Below are 18,553 nucleotides of genomic sequence, written 5' to 3'. Positions count from 1 at the left end.
CTTAATGTATTGTTAGATTCGGTTTGCTAATATTCTGTTGAGGATTTTTGCTTCTATGTTCATCAGTGATATTGGCCTGTAATTTTATTTTTTGGTGATATCTTTGTCTGGCTTTGACATCTGAGTGATGCTGGCTTCATAAGAGGAGTTTAGAAGAATTCTTTCCTCTTCAATTTTTTGGAATAATTTGAGAATGATAGGTGTTAATGCTTCTGAAAATGTTTGGAAGAAATCTCTTGTAAAGTCTTCTGCTCCTGGACTTTTGTTTATTGAGAGTTATTTGATTACTGGTTCAGTTTTATAACTGGTAATTGGCCTGTTCATATTTTCTTTTTCTTTTCTTGCTGTACACGGGCCTCTCACTGTTGTGGCCTCTCCCGTTGTGGAGCACAGGCTCCGGACGCGCAGCCTCAGGGGCCATGGCTCACGGGCCTAGCCGCTCCGTGGCATGTGGGATCTTCCCGGACTGGGGCATGAATCTGTGTCCCCTGCATCGGCAGGCGGACTCTCAACCACTGCACCACCAGGGAAGCCCTGTTCATATTTTCTATTTCTTCCTGATTCCGTCTAGGGAGATTGTATGTTTCTAGGAATTCTTCCATTTCTTCTTGGTTGTCCATCTTATTGTTGTATAATTATTCATAGTAATTTCTTATGATCCTTTGTATTTTTGTGGTATTGGTGGTAATTTCTGCTCTTTCATTTCTGGTTTTATTTATTTGGGCCCTCTCTCTTTTTTCTTGATGAGTTTGGCTAAAGGTTTATCAATTTTATTTATCTTTTCAAAGAAGCATCTCTTAGTTTCATTGAACTTTTCTATTGTTTTCAGTCTCCATTTCATTTATTTCCACTCTCATCTTTCCTTCTACTGACTTTGGGTTTTGTTTTTTCTTCTTTTTCTAGTTCCTTTAGGTGTAAGGTTAAATAGTTTATTAGAGATTTTTCTTGTTTCCTGAGGTAGGCTTGTATTGCTATAGACTTCCCTCTTAGAAGTGCTTTTGCTGTTTCCCATAGATTTTGAATTACAGTAAGTCCCGTACATATGAACAAGTTCCATTCTGAGAGGGCATCTGTAAGTCCAATTTGTTTGTAAGTCCAACAAGGTTAACCTAGGTACCCAAATAACACAATCGGCTATATAATACTAATAGTACTTTACTGTAATAGGTTTATAATACTTTTCACACAAATAATACATATGTAAAAACAGACATTAAAAAATAAAAAAAATATTTTTAATCTTATGGTACAGTACCTTGAAAAGTACAGTATACAGTACAACTGCTGGCATACAGGGGCTGGCACACACGTTCTCATCTTTGGAAGTTTGTAACTTGAAAGTTCATACGTAGAGGACTTATTGTATTGTGTTTCTGTTTTCATTTTTCACCAGGTGTTTTTAAATTTCTTTTTTGATTTCTTTAGTGAAACTTGGTTGCTTATTTGCATATCATTCAGCCTCCATGTATTTGTATTTTTTGCAGTTTGTTCCTTATAGTTGATTTCTAGTTCATAGTGTTGTGGTCAGAAAAGGTATTTGATATGATCTCAATCTTAAATTTACTGAGATTTATTTTGTGGCCTAGATGTGATCTATCCTGGAGAATGTTCCATGGGCACTTTAAAAGAATGTGTATTCTGCTGCTTTTGGATGAAATGTTCTGTATATATATCTATTGAGTCCGTCTGCTGTAAGGTGTCATTTAAGGCCAGTGTTTCCTTATTGGTTTTCTGTACGGATGTCTGGATTTTCTGTCTGTTGATGTAAGTGGAATGTTTAAGTCCCCTATTATTATTGTGTTACTGTCAATTTCTCCCTTTATGTTTTTTAATATGTGCTCTATGTATTTAGGTGCTCTTATGTGGAGTATTTATATATTTATAATTGTTAGATTGATCCCTTTATCATTATATAATGTTCTTCTTTGTCTCTTGTTACAGTCTTTCTTTTAAAATCTATATTGTCTGATATAAGTATTGCTACCCCAGCTTTTTTTGTTCCCATTCACATGGAATATCTTGTCCATCTCTTTGTGTCCAGTCTGTGTGTGTCTTTAGCTCTAAAGTGAGTTTCTTATAGGCAGTACATATATGTGTGTTGTTTTTGTATCAGTTCAGCCAGTCTTTCATTTGATTGGAGAATTACTCCATTTACATTTAAAGTAATTATTAATGTGTACATACTTATTGCCATTTTGTTCATTGTTTTCTTGTTCTTGTAGTTCTTTCTTTGCTCTCTTCCCTTATGAATTAATAACTATCTTTTGTGTTATATTTCTAATCCTTTCTCTTTTTTGTGTTTGCATCTATTGTAGGATTTTAGTTTGTGGTTACCATGAGGTTTATCTATAGCAACCAGTATAAATATGTGATTATTTTCAGTTGATGATCTCTTAAGTTCTAACACATTCTAACAGCTTTGCATGTTTACTCCCCCTCCCTTATGCTTAATAATTTTGATATCATATTTCACATCTTTTGGTTTTGTGTATAACTTAACTACTTTTATGGATATAAATAATTTTACTACTTTTGTCTTTTAACTTTTTCTATTAGCTTTACAAGTGGTTGTTCTACTACCTTTACTGTATGTTTGCCTTTACCAATGAGATTTTTCCTTTTGTAATATTTTTAATTATGGTCTTTTCTTCTCCACTTAGAAAAGTACCTTTAATGCATCTTGTAAAGGCAGTTTAATGGTGCTGAACTGTTTTAGCTTTTGCTTCTCTGGAAAACTCCTTCCTCTCCTTTAATCTGAGTTAAATGTAGAGTATTCTTGGTTGTAGATTTTTTCCTTTTATCACTGAATATACTGTGCTAATTTCCTTCTGGTCTGCAAAGTTTCTGCTGAAAATTCAGCTGATAGACTCGTTATGAGAGTTCCCTTGTACATAACTGTTACTTTTCTTTTGCTGTTTTTAAGATTCTTTATTTTTTGCCATTTTAAATATAATGTGTCTTGGTGTGGTCCTCTTTATGTTCCTCTTGTTTGGAACTCTCTGTGCTTCCTGGACTTGGATGTCTCTTTCCTTTCCCAGATTAAAAATGTTTTTAGCTATTATTTCTTCAAGTAAGTTCTCTGCCCCTTTCTCTCTCTCTTCTACTTTTGGACCCCTATAATGAGATTGTTAACATAGGTGAGATTGTTCCAGAGATCTCTTAAACTGTCATTTTTTAAAATTCTTTTTTTCTTTTTCTCTTCATCTTGGGTGAACTACTCTGTCTTCTAGTTCACTGATCTGTTTCTCTGTATTATCTAATCTGTTGATTCCTTCTAGTGTTGCATTTTTAATTTCAGTTATGGTATTCTTCAGCTCCATTTGGTTCTTCTTTATATTTTCTAACTGTTGAAATTCCCACTGTGTATATCCATTCATCTCCCAAGTTTGTCTAGCATCTTTATGATCATTACCTTGAAATCTTTATCATACAGATTGCTTACTTTTACTTTGTTTATTTTTCTGAGGTTATGTCTCATTCCTTCATTTGAAATATCTTCCTCTGTCTCCTTATTTTGCCTAATTCTCTGTGTTTATTTCTATGTATTAGGTAGGTCTGTTAAATTTCCCAATTTTGGAGAAGTGGCCTTATGGAGGTGATGTTCTCTGGGGCCCAGCAGCACACTCCCCTCTGGTCACCAGAGCTATGTACTCTAGGGGTGCCCCCTATGTGGGCTGTGTGGGCCCTTTCATTGGCAGGTCCAATTACTGTGGGTGTGCTAGTAAGTTGGCTGGCTGTGAAACCTTGCCTCATGTGACGGTTGCTATTCCACTGGTAAGCATGGCCAGGTCTTTAGGCAGCCAGCTTCATTACCCAGAGAGCCCTGGGTGGTGCCAGCCCACTCATGGGTAAGGCTGTGTCCTGGGGAAGTCAGCTTCAGGACTGGGGGGAATCCTAGAACTGGTGTCCACCTGATGGTGGATGGGTAAGTCCTTGGCACTAATAGGCTAGACAGAGGATTCCAAAATGATGCTTGCCAGCACGGGTTTTCTTCTGGTAGAATGAACTCCTCCAAATAACTGCCACCTGTGTCTGTGTCTGTGTCCCCAGGGGTATTCCAAGTTGCCTCCTGTCTCTGGGGTAGGCTCTCCAAAATCAGCAAGTGGGTTGAACCCATGCTGTTTTCAAATGACTGCCTCTGCAGTGGGACTTGGAGTGTGTGAGATTTTTGTGCATGCCCTTTAAGAGAAGTCTCTGTTTCCTATAGCCCTCTGGGTCTCTCATTCACAAGCCCCACTGGCCTTCAAAGCCAGATGTTTGGAGGGCTCCTGTTCCTGGTACAGGACCCCAGGCTGGAGAGCCTAATGTGGGGCTTGCACCCCTCATCCCTTGGAGAGAACCTCTGCAATTATGATTATCCTCCCATTTGTGTTGTGGAGAGGTGTGTATCTTGATTACACTGTGTCTCCATCCCACCTACCCACTCTCGTTGTATTTACTTCTTTATATCTTTAGTCATGGGAATCTTTTCTGGTACTCTTCAGGTCATTCTCACAGATAGTTACTCTGTAAATAGTTGTAATTTTGGTGTGCTTGTGGGAGGAGATGAGCTCAGGGTCTTCCTACTCTACCATCTTGGCCACACATCTCCCTGTACATATATTTTAAAGGTGTGTTAAACTTCTAAGATCATAAGGCTGAAAGCAATATGTGTTGTTTTCATGATGTCTAGAATAACCTGCAAATCATAATGACACAAACCATCTTCCTATTTTTTTTTTAGCTCTGGAACTTGCAGGGGTGCCCAGAGGCTAATAAATGATGAGTGAATCTCATAAATGTAATAAATACATAATAACTAACTAAATAAATAATAGATATATAGTTTTGCTATTGACTTTCATGAGACATACTTGTGTATAGGAAGGAGAAATACAGATTGACAGTTTTTAAAGTGCTTTATAAAAGGAACCATTTAAATATAATATATTACTATTATTCTAGAGGCAAATACTTCCTTATAAGTAAAGGGCCAGTCAGCATTTCTATTGGAAACCTTCATTTTAAGGGTGTGTGACTCAACCCTAAATTGTGCTGTCAGCTGAAATATGGTATATAAAGTTTCAGTTTCATTGCCATTTTTTTCTACATTCCGAATCACAAAACCCCATTTTTTTTTCACACGTGGACATTAATTTAAAGCAGAAGTCAGTAATTGCCAATGCTAACAAATTTTATTCTGTCTGAATAAGATGATATTTCCTAGGAAATCAAGGCTGCCAACACTAAGGAGCATACATAAATAGATTTTTGTGATTCTGCTTGATGTCAAGTGTTTTGGTCAAATATAATGTGTAGGTGGATGCTGTAATTCTGGCTTCCAAGTCATTTAGAGGAAAATAATTATGCCTGGGGCACTAAAAATTTCAATTTTGAACTAGAGATGTGAAAGCATTAACAATCACGCCTACTGAGATGAACTATCTACTGGTGACATTTAAAGCTAGCCTATTCATTTCTATTCTTTATGGGCTAGATGTCTATTTCAGGAATTTATGGCAAACATCTGATCCAAAAGTAGTTATGTTCTTGACAACAAAAAATGATAAAGAAGCTGTAAAGAGCAATGAAAATTGATGGGGAGAGAGACTGATAAACAGCAAAAGAGACCCATTAAGGGCCAAATGATTGGTAAAGCCTGAGGAGAAGGGACTCAGAGGTAAATTTGAGTGCAGATTGATCATTTCACAGGTGCAATCAGCTAGCTCTTACCCTCTATTTCTGGTTTGTTCAGAATTAAAATCTGAAGGCAACTTATTAGATTTTGGGTCTGACTTCATTCTGTACTTGTGAGAGGAAAAGAAGGACCATTACTCCTGTGTTTATGGAACTCACTGTAATAAAATCAGTGAGTTTCAAGGTAAGTTCACAGAGTTGTTTTTTTTTTTTTTTTAACCAGGATTTAGCAAAATAAAATTAAACGGAAATGTGAAATGTAAGTTTCCTGGAGTGTGTGGTTTCTAATGAGTTCTAACTTTTAAAAGGATAGTATGATCTTCTATTCAGATATTAGGGACTCATATTTGGTCAGTTTTTCTTTTCAAGAAAAGACTTAAAACACAACACTGGTGCTTTAGAAGCAAACTTTAAGAATGCATTTCTCTTTCCCTTCAGCAAACAAAAATAAAGACCTCATTATATTTGCTCGTCAGTCTCATCACCACTGTGTAAAGAAATTTGATTATGTTCTATTTTCAGAAGCAGGTAGATGGAATGCCTACTAACTTCCTGGGTGTTTGGGGCATATTAATTCATCTATTCTATCCATACATCTATCTGAAGAAGAAATTAATTCCCATTTATGTAGATGAGGAAGCTTAAGCTCAAAAAGATGAAAGTTGCCTGCCAAGTTCACATAACTAGTAAATTACCAGAGATGAGTCTGGCTTCGAAGTCCGTTCTCTTTCTATGAATGCTAATTATACACCATGTTATGTAGGAAGTGTTAAACTGATGTGTTATTTTTAGGATAAGCAATTTTCCCGAAAAATTAAAATCTATTGATTTTTGTTTCAGCAGTTATTTATTAGTATCTACTAACAAATGTATAGCATTTAAGTATTTAAAAAGTGACTTTTAAAATATTATCCCATTTGAAACTCATGACTTTTTTTTGGTTTTTTGATTGGACTGTTGACTGCTTCCGGGCACAAACATTGTCCTCCTTTTCTATGTAACTCCTTTTCTCCACTTCTAGTAGACTGCTGGGCTTGAAATAAGTTCTCAAAGAAAAGTTTCTGGATAAATTTAAATGTCATTTGATAGCCTACATGAAGAAAGAGATGTTTATGTAGCTTCTTTTGTATCTACGATAAAGTATCAGCTTTCTCTGTTTTCTTTTTCTTTAGCATGAGGCAGATGCCTGCATTTGTGTTGAGACTTGTCTTTGAATCAACTTACCCATCCCAACAGGATGCTCATACTGTCTATTGGCTTCTTTGTACCCTGGCTTCTGGATTGAGCTTGGGTACAAATATAAAACCCCTTCGCTCAGCCAAAGCGTTAAGAACAAAGAAGGGAGTGCTAATGGGCACAGCATCCTTTGCCTCATGGTGAAAGTGGCTTTATGGCAGATGCAGAATTACATATGGTTCCTGGCCCATGAAGACTTGTACTAACCCTCTATAAATCACCTGTCCAGTGGGGAGTCATAGAAATAGGAATGGATATCAGGGTGGAGCCAGAAGAAGGTGGATGACAAACACAGAAATTTAGATCTGGAATCAGAGATCAAGCAGTTAATCGTTTTTTCAATAGGCCCCTGGCTCCCTATTAATCTCTTTTCTGAGCAGGTCTTCCCTGGCACCTCCTCTCTTAAAGGTATCTCCCAGAGGTGGTGTATTTCCTCCTCAGACTCAGTCAGAGGAATGGGAGTTTAATTACCACTGATCCCATTTGTATATATTAATTATGAAGATATATTAGAAATCTACATGCTTGTTTAACCAGGGAAAAGATTTTCTCAGGTTCAAGGTATGTGAAAAAATACTGTTTACCTAACTTCTAATTTTATATTACGAAACAAGAAAATCGTAACAATATTCAGTAGTTGAATTCCCATCTTACAAGCTTGCTTGTGCTTTCCTTTTCCCTTCCCTCCAACATCAAAGAGTAGAATAATTTAAAGAAATATCCTGTGCAAGTTAAATACTTAATCCAAAATTGGAATTGCTTGAATTGGCATAAATCTCTTTTAATGTTCTATTCTGAAGTAATTTTAGGAAATTTTTAATGTTTTATATTTTATGTATTTTTTTCACAATGGCTCCTGAGAATAGGGAAATGGAAATAACCTTCCTGTGTGGCCCCCTGATAGTCAAGATCCCTGTAATCTAATAATCTAGAAGTGACCAGAACAAGACCTGGTGAAAGTGACACTCAGGGCACTGTGCTAAGACTGGAAACTTTGACTTTAGGCTGGGAATGGAAAAGGAACAGTGTTCTGGAGAAAATGGGCAAAATGTGAGATGAATAGCTCTTTGCTTCCCCACTTTATTCTTTTGTGTTATCATACTGACAGAAGCAACTAAAGAAAGTAAAAGCAATGGTATGAAATTTTATTTTATAATATGTTAAAGAAGACAAGTGCCTTCCAGATTGAAAATGAATGTAATATATACTAAGTTTCACCTGGGAACAATTTTTTCCCCTCATAGACAGTTATAATAAGTTTGTTCCAAAAGTTTATGAGTTTTATAATGGAAATGCTGAACCAAACTTAACAGAGGCATCATGTGAGAGCTTGGATATAATAACAGCTCCAAAACCTCCAGAACAAGAGGATGATGAGATCTCAGTGAGTAGGAGGAAAAGACTAAGAAGTACATAAAAAATGCGTGCCATAAAAAGAACAAATATGTGTTTTCAGTATTGCAGCCCAACAGTTGGAATTATTTGGGGGGATGATTTGGGTGGCTGTCTTTACAATGGACTGAAATTGGTTTCTTATTTTAGCCACTGCATTGGTTCAGCTTCACTCTGTTCCATTCTAAAAATGCACCAGCGTATCAGTCAGCTGCAGGGCACTTGACTCCCTGTGCGTGCCTGCTATGAGATTAGGGTAAGTGATCAAAACTTGAGAGCACAGATTTTGAAAGTTTACTGTGATAGGTGGTCTGAACAAGCTAAGCAAGGCAAATCAGAGCTAGCTCCAATCTCTACTATCCGTCACAACATTAGCCATATTTTAAATAGATACACTTGACTTGGCTCTTTTGGGTTATGTTACACTGAATATTTATCAATAACTATCTTCAACACTTAAATTTTATTGTTGGATTTCCTGCTTACTAAATCATCAAATAAAATAATGGTGCCTTAGCAAGGAAGACAATTAAAATAGAGTATACTAATGAAACTGAAGAATATCAGAATCATCTTCCTTCCTCTTAAACTTGTACAACTGCACATGTGTCAGCAATCACAGATTAAAGAAGTAATTAGTCTGAACAGGGAAAATGTGAAGTTGGTACTTAATATGCCAACAGACTGTGAGCTTGAGAGCCTCCATTTTTGATACAGTTGCCAGCAGAATTGCAAAAATCTGTTCTATCAAAGTCCATCATTGTGATCAGATTTTAAAAAGGCAGTTCTGGTAAATTGCATCCCTATGTCATAAATCCACAGTTTTAGAGATTTATGGACCCTAGAGTTAACTGACATGATGATTTATATCATCTGTGATTAAAAGCTAAGTGACTTTATTTGCCTTAATGTTGTTTCCAAAGAATTACACTCCTAAAACAACAAAATGTCAAGGAGCAGCATTTAGTGCTTTTCTTCATAGACAATTTCTACAGGGCTTTGGAACCTGTTTATGAGCAAGTGGCACTAGGGGAAGAGGGAAAAATGGGATGTCAATTGTATTTACCAAAATAAAATGTATGGAATTGTTTAACACAAGCAAATGGAGGAGGAAAATTAAGGCAATTTTCATACTATTGTTTCGTATTTTTCTTTCCTCTGCTTCAATCTTTGATTTCCCTTCTGCTCCACTGACTCCTTACTCCCCACCCCCCCATCTACCACACACACACACGTACACACATTTAATTAAAGTCTTTGGACTAGAGGTGAATAGAAATTAGGTTCTCTATGTACATTCTCAGTACTCAGGCTCATTTGCAATAAGTGATTCCAAAACATCTTAAATTTCTGAAGGTGATTCTGAGCAGATAAAGTGAGCATCACTTTATCATGTTACTTGTGAATTACTGATGAAATCCATGAATTTAAGGTTTTCTAAGTTAAAATGGAGGAATGCACCAGTACTTTCTTTTTTAAATTTTTTAAATTTAATTTTATTTATTTGTTATACAGTAGGTTCTTATTAGTTATCTTTTTAATACATATTAGTGTGTATATATCAATCCCAATCTCCCAATCCATCCCACCACCACCACCACCCCCGCTGCTTCCCCGCCTTGGTGTCCATACATTTGTTCTCTACATCTGTGTATCTATTTCTGCCCTGCAAACTGGTTCATCTGTACCATTTTTCTAGGTTCCACATATATGTGTTAATATACGATATTTGTTTTTCTCCTTCTGACTTACTTCACTCTGTATGACAGTCTCTAGGTCCATCCACATCTCTGCAAATGGTACTATCTCGTTCCTTTTTATGGCTGAGTAATATTCCATTGTATATATGTACCACATCTTCTTTATCCATTCATCTGTCAATGGACATTTAGGTTGCTTCCACGACCTGGCTATTATAAATCGTGCTGCAATGAACATTGAGATGCATGTGTCTTTGTGTGTGTGTGTGTGTGTGTGTGTGTGTGTGTGTGTGTGTGGTATGTGGGCCTCCCATTGTTGTGGCCTCTCCCTTTGCGGAGCACAGGCTCCAGACATGCAGGTTTAGCAGCCATGGCTCACAGGCCCAGCCGCTCCACAGCATGTGGGATCTTCCCCAACCGGGGCACAAACCCGTGTCCCCTGCATCGACAGGTAGACTCTCAACCACTGTGCCACCAGGAAGCCCATGTGTCTTTCTGAATTATGGTTTTCTCTCAGTATATGCCCGTTAGTGGGATTGCTGCGTCCTATGGTATTTCTATTTTTAGTTTTTTAAGGAACCTCCCTACTATTCTCCATAGTGGCTGTATCAATTTACATTCCCACCAACAGTGCAAGAGGGTTCCCTTTCTCCACACCCTCTCCAGCATTTGTTGTTTGTAGATTTTCTGATGATGCCCTTTCTAACTGGTGTGAGGTGATACCTCATGCACCAGTACTTCTGAAGTGTCCTTTCTGATCACTGGTCATCAGATCTAGGGCAAAAACCATTGACTTAATTTTATAAAATCAGCACCCTCCCCATTCAACTGGAGTGACTTTTCAAATATTTGTGGTGGGATCTTTTCTTCAAGTAACATGCTGTTTTGAAACTGGATAATATTTTTAAAAATTAGATATGAAAGAATAAATTGTTTGAAAATAGCTTAGAAAATTATCAAAAAAGAAAAAGTGAGGAGAGGCATGCTTTATCAGCTATAAAATTATACTCTAAAGACATAGCAGTAAAAGCAGTATGATGTTGGCACTGGAACAGAAAAAAATAAGGAGTGAATTAGAATATAGAACCCAGACATATAAGATATGATAAAGGTAGTTTTTTCATTTGGTAAATAACAGTTTTGCTTAATCAGTAGCTCCAGCACAATTGGCAGTCTTTCAGAAAGAAAATAAATCTGGATTTTACTTCATGTAAAAAATAAGCAAGGGGCTTCCCTGGTGACGCAGTGGTTGAGAGTCCACCTGCCGATGCAGGGGACACGAGTTCGTGCCCCAGACCAGGAGGATCCCACATGCCGCTGAGCGGCTGGGCCCGTGAGCCATGGCCACTGAGCCTGCGTGTGCGGAGCCTGTGCTCCGCAATGGGAGAGCCCACAGCAGTGAGAGGTCCGCATACTGCAAAGAAAAAAAAATAAGGGATGAATTATGTATTGTAACTTAAACATTTAAAAATTATATAAATCTATGTATAACCTAGAAGTTTGGAAGTCTTATGTAATAAAGACATAACTCTCTACTGGACAGAACGAAATCAAAAACAAAAAAGTAGGCATATTTAATCATATAAATGTTTAGAAAATATTTCTAGGGTAAAATATACCACAAAGTCTGTAATAAACGATTGACTGAGGGAAATATTCAAAGTACATTTGAGAGATCAACAAATTTTGAATAAAATGAGCTCTTATAAATTGATAAGAAAATCACAACAAGAAAAAATATAAAAATGAACAAAGTACATCATGAATAGATAGTTCACAAAAGAATAAATCCAGAGAGCCAATAAACATATTGAAAGAGGTCTAGCCTCATTGGTAGTCAGGAAAAGCTTATTTTAAAAAGTGACATACTCCTTATAAGGTTGAGAAAAATTGTAAGAGATAAAATTCCTTGTAGGGTCATAGTATAAAGAGTAGATTCTTACTTTGCAAGTAGAAATGTTATTTATTATAGTCTTCTTATAAACAATTCTGGCAACAAGTATTAAAATTGAAAATATGCATACTCTTCAACTCAGCATTGCTTTAGCTGGGAATTTGTTCTACAGAAATATAAACCACTAGAATATATGAAAACTGAGAACAAAATGGATGTCCATCAAAAGGAGAATGATTGAATAAATTATTGTAAATTCACAACATAGAATAATGCAGCTAAGGAAAATTTAAGATTTTCTCTAGGATTGACTTGGGAGAGATTTCCAAGATGTAGTATTAAATGATAAAAACAGAAGACAAATAAGCAAATGAATGATAAGCATAAGATATGGTCACTGTTAGTAAAAAGAAACTCTTATTATTATGTGTTACAACTATGAGTTATGAAGGACATACACCAGGTTGTCAATACTGGCTATTCAGGTGAGTGGGAAAGAGGGGAGAAAGGCAGAGGTGTAAAAGACAAGGGAAGAAATCAATGATAAGAATAATGTGTTTGCTATAATCTTGATTATGGAAATGTTCAACAGCATTCTGCTGGTAGTAATTTCAGAGCAGTGAAATTTCAGGGGATTTATATCTCTTAGTTATAGCTGAAGATCTAAAGCTGGGAAAGGATAAGTCATGTGCCATTATAACTCATCATCCATATTCAGGCTACATAAAAGAAGATTTCAACATTGGAGAATGAGAATTTTTTAATCAGATTAAAAAGGTTTTTCTCTTTGTTTCCAGTTGGAGGATAGGTTTTCCCCCAACTCCTCAAGTAAGTGGTTGTACACCAGAAAACCATCAGAAAGCTGGACATGTGTTCCAGATTATAAGGGACAGAAGGACTCATAAAATATGTGAGAGTGAGAATTTTGTTGGAGTTGTCTCTGATAGGAAAGGCTGTGATGTGTTGGAAAAGGCCTTTACTCCCAGATATTGGTAGAGAAAGGATACGTGCATGTTTCAGGTGGGCAAAGAAGTAGATTCCACTTGAGGGACAAGACTGGTGTCATCTTGAGTAGTGCCATGAGTAAGAGGTCCACTTGGGTGATTCATTGATCCTCTAAGGAGGGGACATGAATGGTATGGGCTGGTGAAGGCTGGTATCAAAGGGAGATTTGTAAGTGGCTGTACAGAAGAGGTACTCCCTGTGTCATGGAAGAGTTTCAGTGTCAGGGCTCTCTGAAGAATCATCCAAAGTGCTCCATGAAAAAAACAAAAAACAAAGTGCTCTGTGAGAGAGTCAGCTTTGAACATCTGCCACATCTACAGGGCACCCATGCCAAATAACAACAATGCTAGTCAAGGAAGACTTCTTCTGCCCCTTATCTCCCTTTTCTTTCTACCAACTCCTCACCAATGTTCTCTACACTCATGTCCTGCAACTATGTATAAGAACAATATAGGGAAAAGGGACAAAAAGGTGACATGGAGAAAACCTACTCTCTGTCCCCTTGAAGTCTTCCCAGTCTGAGCCAGGGAAGGTGGATGTTTTATATTGAATGAGATGCTGAAATTTTGTTCATAGATTGCACTATAAACTTTTTAATTCTCTGAATGTTGAGATAATTTGTTAACTAATAAAAATGACTAGGAGAGTTACGGGATCTGTCTGAAACCTCATCGAGAGGTAGAGGAAAACAAGTCAGAAGAGGAGATTCAAAGAAGAATTAGCTAAAAGGAGTAACATTACTTTCTGTTTGCACTTCACTGCATCTCTCTCCTTCAATGAATTAACTACAGGTATATTTTATGCATGGTTAGAGAGTTTTAAAGTTCTCATGTGTTTTTATATAATAAGATACAAAATCTAAAGCTGTTTCCTATATTAAAAAAATGGAGAATTCCATTCAGAATTTCAAAATACAGAACAAAACAGAAAACAATGGAGTTGCTCTGATTGAAGACCTCATTCATTGGTTTTCTCCTTCAGCATTCATTCTCACCGCCAGCCCCTTATTACCCACTACCACCCCCCATCCAAACACTTAGGCATCTCCACAGAACCCAAGAGAGCTGAGTTCTACAATTTGAACATCTCTGATTTAGAGTGTGTAAGTAGGTGGTTTCTAGGAAGTTGTACTGAAAGAAAATGTTTCCTGAGTGTCTGCCATGTGTCTCTCACTTTAGCACATTCATTTATTTCTTTTTTGTTTTGTTCTATGTATGTATGTATGTATGTGTGTATTTAATACTGGAGTATAGTTGATTTACAATTTTGTGTTAGTTTCAGATGTGTATAACAAAGTAATTTAGTTATACATATACATATATCTCTTCTTTTTCAGATTCTTTCCCCATATAGGTTATTACAGAAGACTGAATAGAGTTCCCTGTGCTATACAGTAGGTCCTTGTTGATTATCTATTTTATATATAGTAGTGTGTATATGTTAATGAGGACCTCATAATTTATCCCCCTGCCACCTTTCCCCTTTGGTAACCATAAGTTTGTTTTCTAAGTCTGTGAGTCTGTTTCTATTTTGTAAATAAGTTCATTTGTATCATTTTTTTTAGATTCCATATATAAGTGATATCATATGATATTTGTCTTTCTCTGTCTGACTTACTTCACTTAGCATAATAATCTCTTGATCCATCCCTGTTGCTGCAAAAGGCATTACTTCATTCTTTTTATGGATGAGTAATATTCCATTGTATCTTCTTTATCCATTCATATGTTGGTGGACACTGAGGTTGTTTCCATGTCTTGGCTATTGTAAATAGTGTTGCAATGAATATTGGGGTGCCTGTATCTTTTCAAAGTATGGTCTTTTCCAGGTATATGCCCAGGAGTGGGATTGCTGGATCATATGGTAGCTCTATTTTTAGTTTTTTAAGGAACTGCCACACTGTTCTCCATAGTGGCTACACCAATTTACATCCCCACCAAAAGTTGTTGGAGGGTTCCCTTTTCTCCACACTCTCTCAAGCATTTATTGTTTGTAGACTTTTTGATGATGGCCATTCTGACCAGTGTGAGGTGATATTTCATTGTAGTTTTGATCTGCATTTCTCTAATAATTAGTGACGTTGAACATCTTTTCATGTGCTTTTTGGCCTTCTGTATGTCTTCTTTGGAGAAATGTCTATTTAGATCTTCTGCTCATTTTTTGATAGGATTGTTTGATTTTTGATATTGAACTGCTTGAGGTGTTTGTATATTTTGGAGATTAATCCCTTGTCAGTGACATCATTTGCAAATATTTTCTCCCATTCTGTGTGTTGTCTTTTCGTTTTGTTTATGGTTTCCTTTGCTGTGCAAAATTTTAAGTTTAATTAGATCCCACTCATTTATTTTTGTTTTAAATTTTCATTACTCTAGGAGGTGGATCCAAAAAGATATTGCTGTGATTTATGTCAAAGGGTGTTCTGCCTATGTTTTCCTCTAAGAGTTTATAGTATCTGGTCTTACATTTAGGTCTTTAATCCATTTTGAGTTTATTTTTATGTATGGTGTTAGAGGTTTTTGAAGTTTCAGCTCTTTATGCTCTGACGCCATGTGACTTTTAGGGCTAAAATGGAGTTCCTGAAATCAATAAGAAAATTGATTGCCAGAAACCCACTGCCTTTTGACCACGAGGAAGAATATAAAGATTCTTGAAAGAGGATAGAGTCATGTATTATCATATTCCTCTGCACTAGCATGTATTTCTCTACCTAAGAACTTACCCAGTGCAAAGATTCACTTTTTTAGTGCTCTGAGGAGGCATTGAAATGCTCTGTTGAGGTCTGGGAGGTGAAGAGAATTTGGTTCATTGACTTGTTTTATATCTAGGAATTATTCCTTATATAAGGATATAATTGTATTCTCTTTCCTAAAGCTGTTAAAGGAATGGGTAAAAGAGAAAACAATCCAGTTCTGAACAATGCAAATGAACTCTCAAACTGGAAGGTTGGTATGAATCACTTGTTCACTCATTCACCCTGTCAGTCAACAAAAACTTACAAAGTATATACTATATTCCAAGTACTTCTCCAGGAACAGAAAATATAGTGAAAAACAAAATCATCAAAGTCTGTGCCCTCCCAGGTCTTACGATGTAGTAGAAATGAGAGCAAAAAACAAATAAGATAATATTCTTATAATTTCAGATAGTACATTTTTAAAAGAAATTTAAAGCAGAGGAAATAAAGAATGATGGACAGGTGCTATTTTTAGGTAGTGTCATCTGAAATGACAGTCAAAACCCAAATAAAGTAAGGGAATAAATCCTGCAGCTCTGTGGGGAAAAGTGTGTTCCAAACAGAGGGAAGCATAGATACGATACCCTTAGGCATGCTTGTTATTCTATAGGAGCAACAAGTGGGCCAGAGAATGGAGATGTGGATGAGTTGGTGTGAGAGTGGTAGGGAATACTGTCAAAGAGGTAGCCTAGGTGGCTCTTGTATTATTATGCTAAGATGCTGTGGTCCATTTTAACACTCTCTGAAGTATCACATGCATATCCTCAGGACAGGAGTCACTTCCCATGGCACTTCTACCCAATATTGTATCTCGTTTATTCTCTCTTGATTATGTCCTTGATTATGGAACTTTGATAATAAATGTCTATAAGAATATACTCTGGAAAGATGAAGATTTGAGAGGGCAAAAATGCCTTTGTCCCAACTGTGATAGGAAAGAACTCTTTGGAAAGAAAAGAAAAATAATTTGGCAAAGAAGGAAAGAGTGACAATTTACAGCTAAATTAGTTCCTTTCTATTCCTCTGTGAATTGCAGTATTGACAAAATTTATTGACAGGGAAACAAAATTTGGTTAAAACCAAGTAAGTAAAGTAGGATGATTTCATTTGCCCAGGTCATTGGATGGCGACAGTTAAAGGTATGCTTTTTTCAAACACCTGAGAGACTGGTTGGTAATGGTTGAACAAAAATAGTTGTTCAATAGGAAAAGAATATGTCTCTGGGATAAAATCTCTGGGATTCTGTGTAGTTCTGTCGGTGGGTAAGAAGTGGAGAGGCCTGAAGCAGAGCTATCCATTTCATTCCAGGACAGCCCAGAAAACTAGACACCTGTGGCAAACAACAGAGCCCTCGAATACTCAAATGTGAGTGTGATAAGTGGGTCCAACTAATCAAAATCATTCTGGGATATTTAGTTTATGGTTACATATAAACTCTCCACTTAATGCTGAATATCAGTGTTCTACAGCAGTAATTTGTAATAGCTAGTACTTGAAATTGTTCTATCCTGTGATGTGGGAGCAGGGGATAATTGTCCTATTCTGATATTATTACACTCTTATTTGGGAGATATTGTACATTGTTTTCTTTTATAAAATATATACATCCTATCTGATAAGGGTCAGGTTGGGCCTGCTTTTTTACTCTGTCACTTTAGTAGCTTATTTCTCTCTTGTAAAAGGACAATTTCTGCTGTTTTATTGATTAAATATTACACACACACACACACACACACACACACACACACACACACACATATGATAATCACCCAAAGCCCATAGTTTACATGATGGTTCACTCTTGGTGTTGTACATTCTGTGGGTTTGGACAAATATATAATGACATGTATGCATCATTGTGGTATCACACAGAGTATTTTCACTGCCCTAAAAATCCTCTGTTCTCTGCCTATTCATCCCTCCCCCCCAACCCCAGTCCCAACTTCTGGCAACTGATGATCTTTTTATTGTCTCCATAGTTTTGCCTTTTCCAGAATATCATATAGTTGGGATCACATGGTATGTAACCTTTTCAGATTGGCTTCTTTCACTTAGCAAGAAGCACTTAAGGTTCCTTCATGTATTTTCATGACTTGCTGGCTTATTTCTTTTTAGTGTTAAATAACATTCCATTGTCTGGATACACCACAGTTTATCCATTAACGTACTGAAGAATATCTTGGGTACTTCCAAATTTTGGCAATGATGAATAAAGCTGCTGCAAACATCCATGTACAGGTTTTTGTGTGGACATAAATTTTTAACTCTATTGGGTAAATATCAAGGTGTGTAATTGGTAGATCGTATGGTAATGGTATGTTTAGTTTTATAAGAAATTGCTAAACTATATTCCAAAATGTTACAAATTTTTTATTCCCATCAGTAAAGAGGAGTTCCTATTGCTTCACATCCTTGCCAGCATTTGGTGTTGTCAGTGTTCCAGAGTTTGGCCATTCCAGTAGATGCATAGCACAAAATTAAACAGAATTATTGACCTATGAAATCCCAAAGGATAGGAACTCTTATTTAAAGGTTTTCTTTTGTAAATTTGAATTTTTGTATTTCTTTGGATCATGGTTACTTGTCTTATATTTTAGATATTCTTAGGAGTCCTATTCACTATAACACCAAATATTATTTTATGAAACTATTTACCTGGGTGAAAGTATAACTATTTAAATGAAAGAAGATATAAAAAGAAATGGATTTAAAACATTTACACTAGTATTTATGTGAGCATCTTGGAGAGGTCAAAACTTTTAGATCAACATTTTCACTGTTTAGCAGTTAAGAGGTCTGATTCTTATACTTAAGTAGTCACTGGCCAATTGTGCAACTCTGTGTATCTGGTTTTGTCTTTCTGAGCCTCAGTTTTCTCACCTCCAGAATGAGAGGGGAATAACCTAATGATTTCTT

The sequence above is a fragment of the Kogia breviceps genome, chromosome 5 (assembly GCF_026419965.1).
Source record: "Kogia breviceps isolate mKogBre1 chromosome 5, mKogBre1 haplotype 1, whole genome shotgun sequence".
NCBI lineage: Eukaryota > Metazoa > Chordata > Mammalia > Artiodactyla > Physeteridae > Kogia > Kogia breviceps.
The sequence above is the reverse complement of the archived record's forward strand: the minus strand, read 5'-3'. Positions refer to the sequence as shown.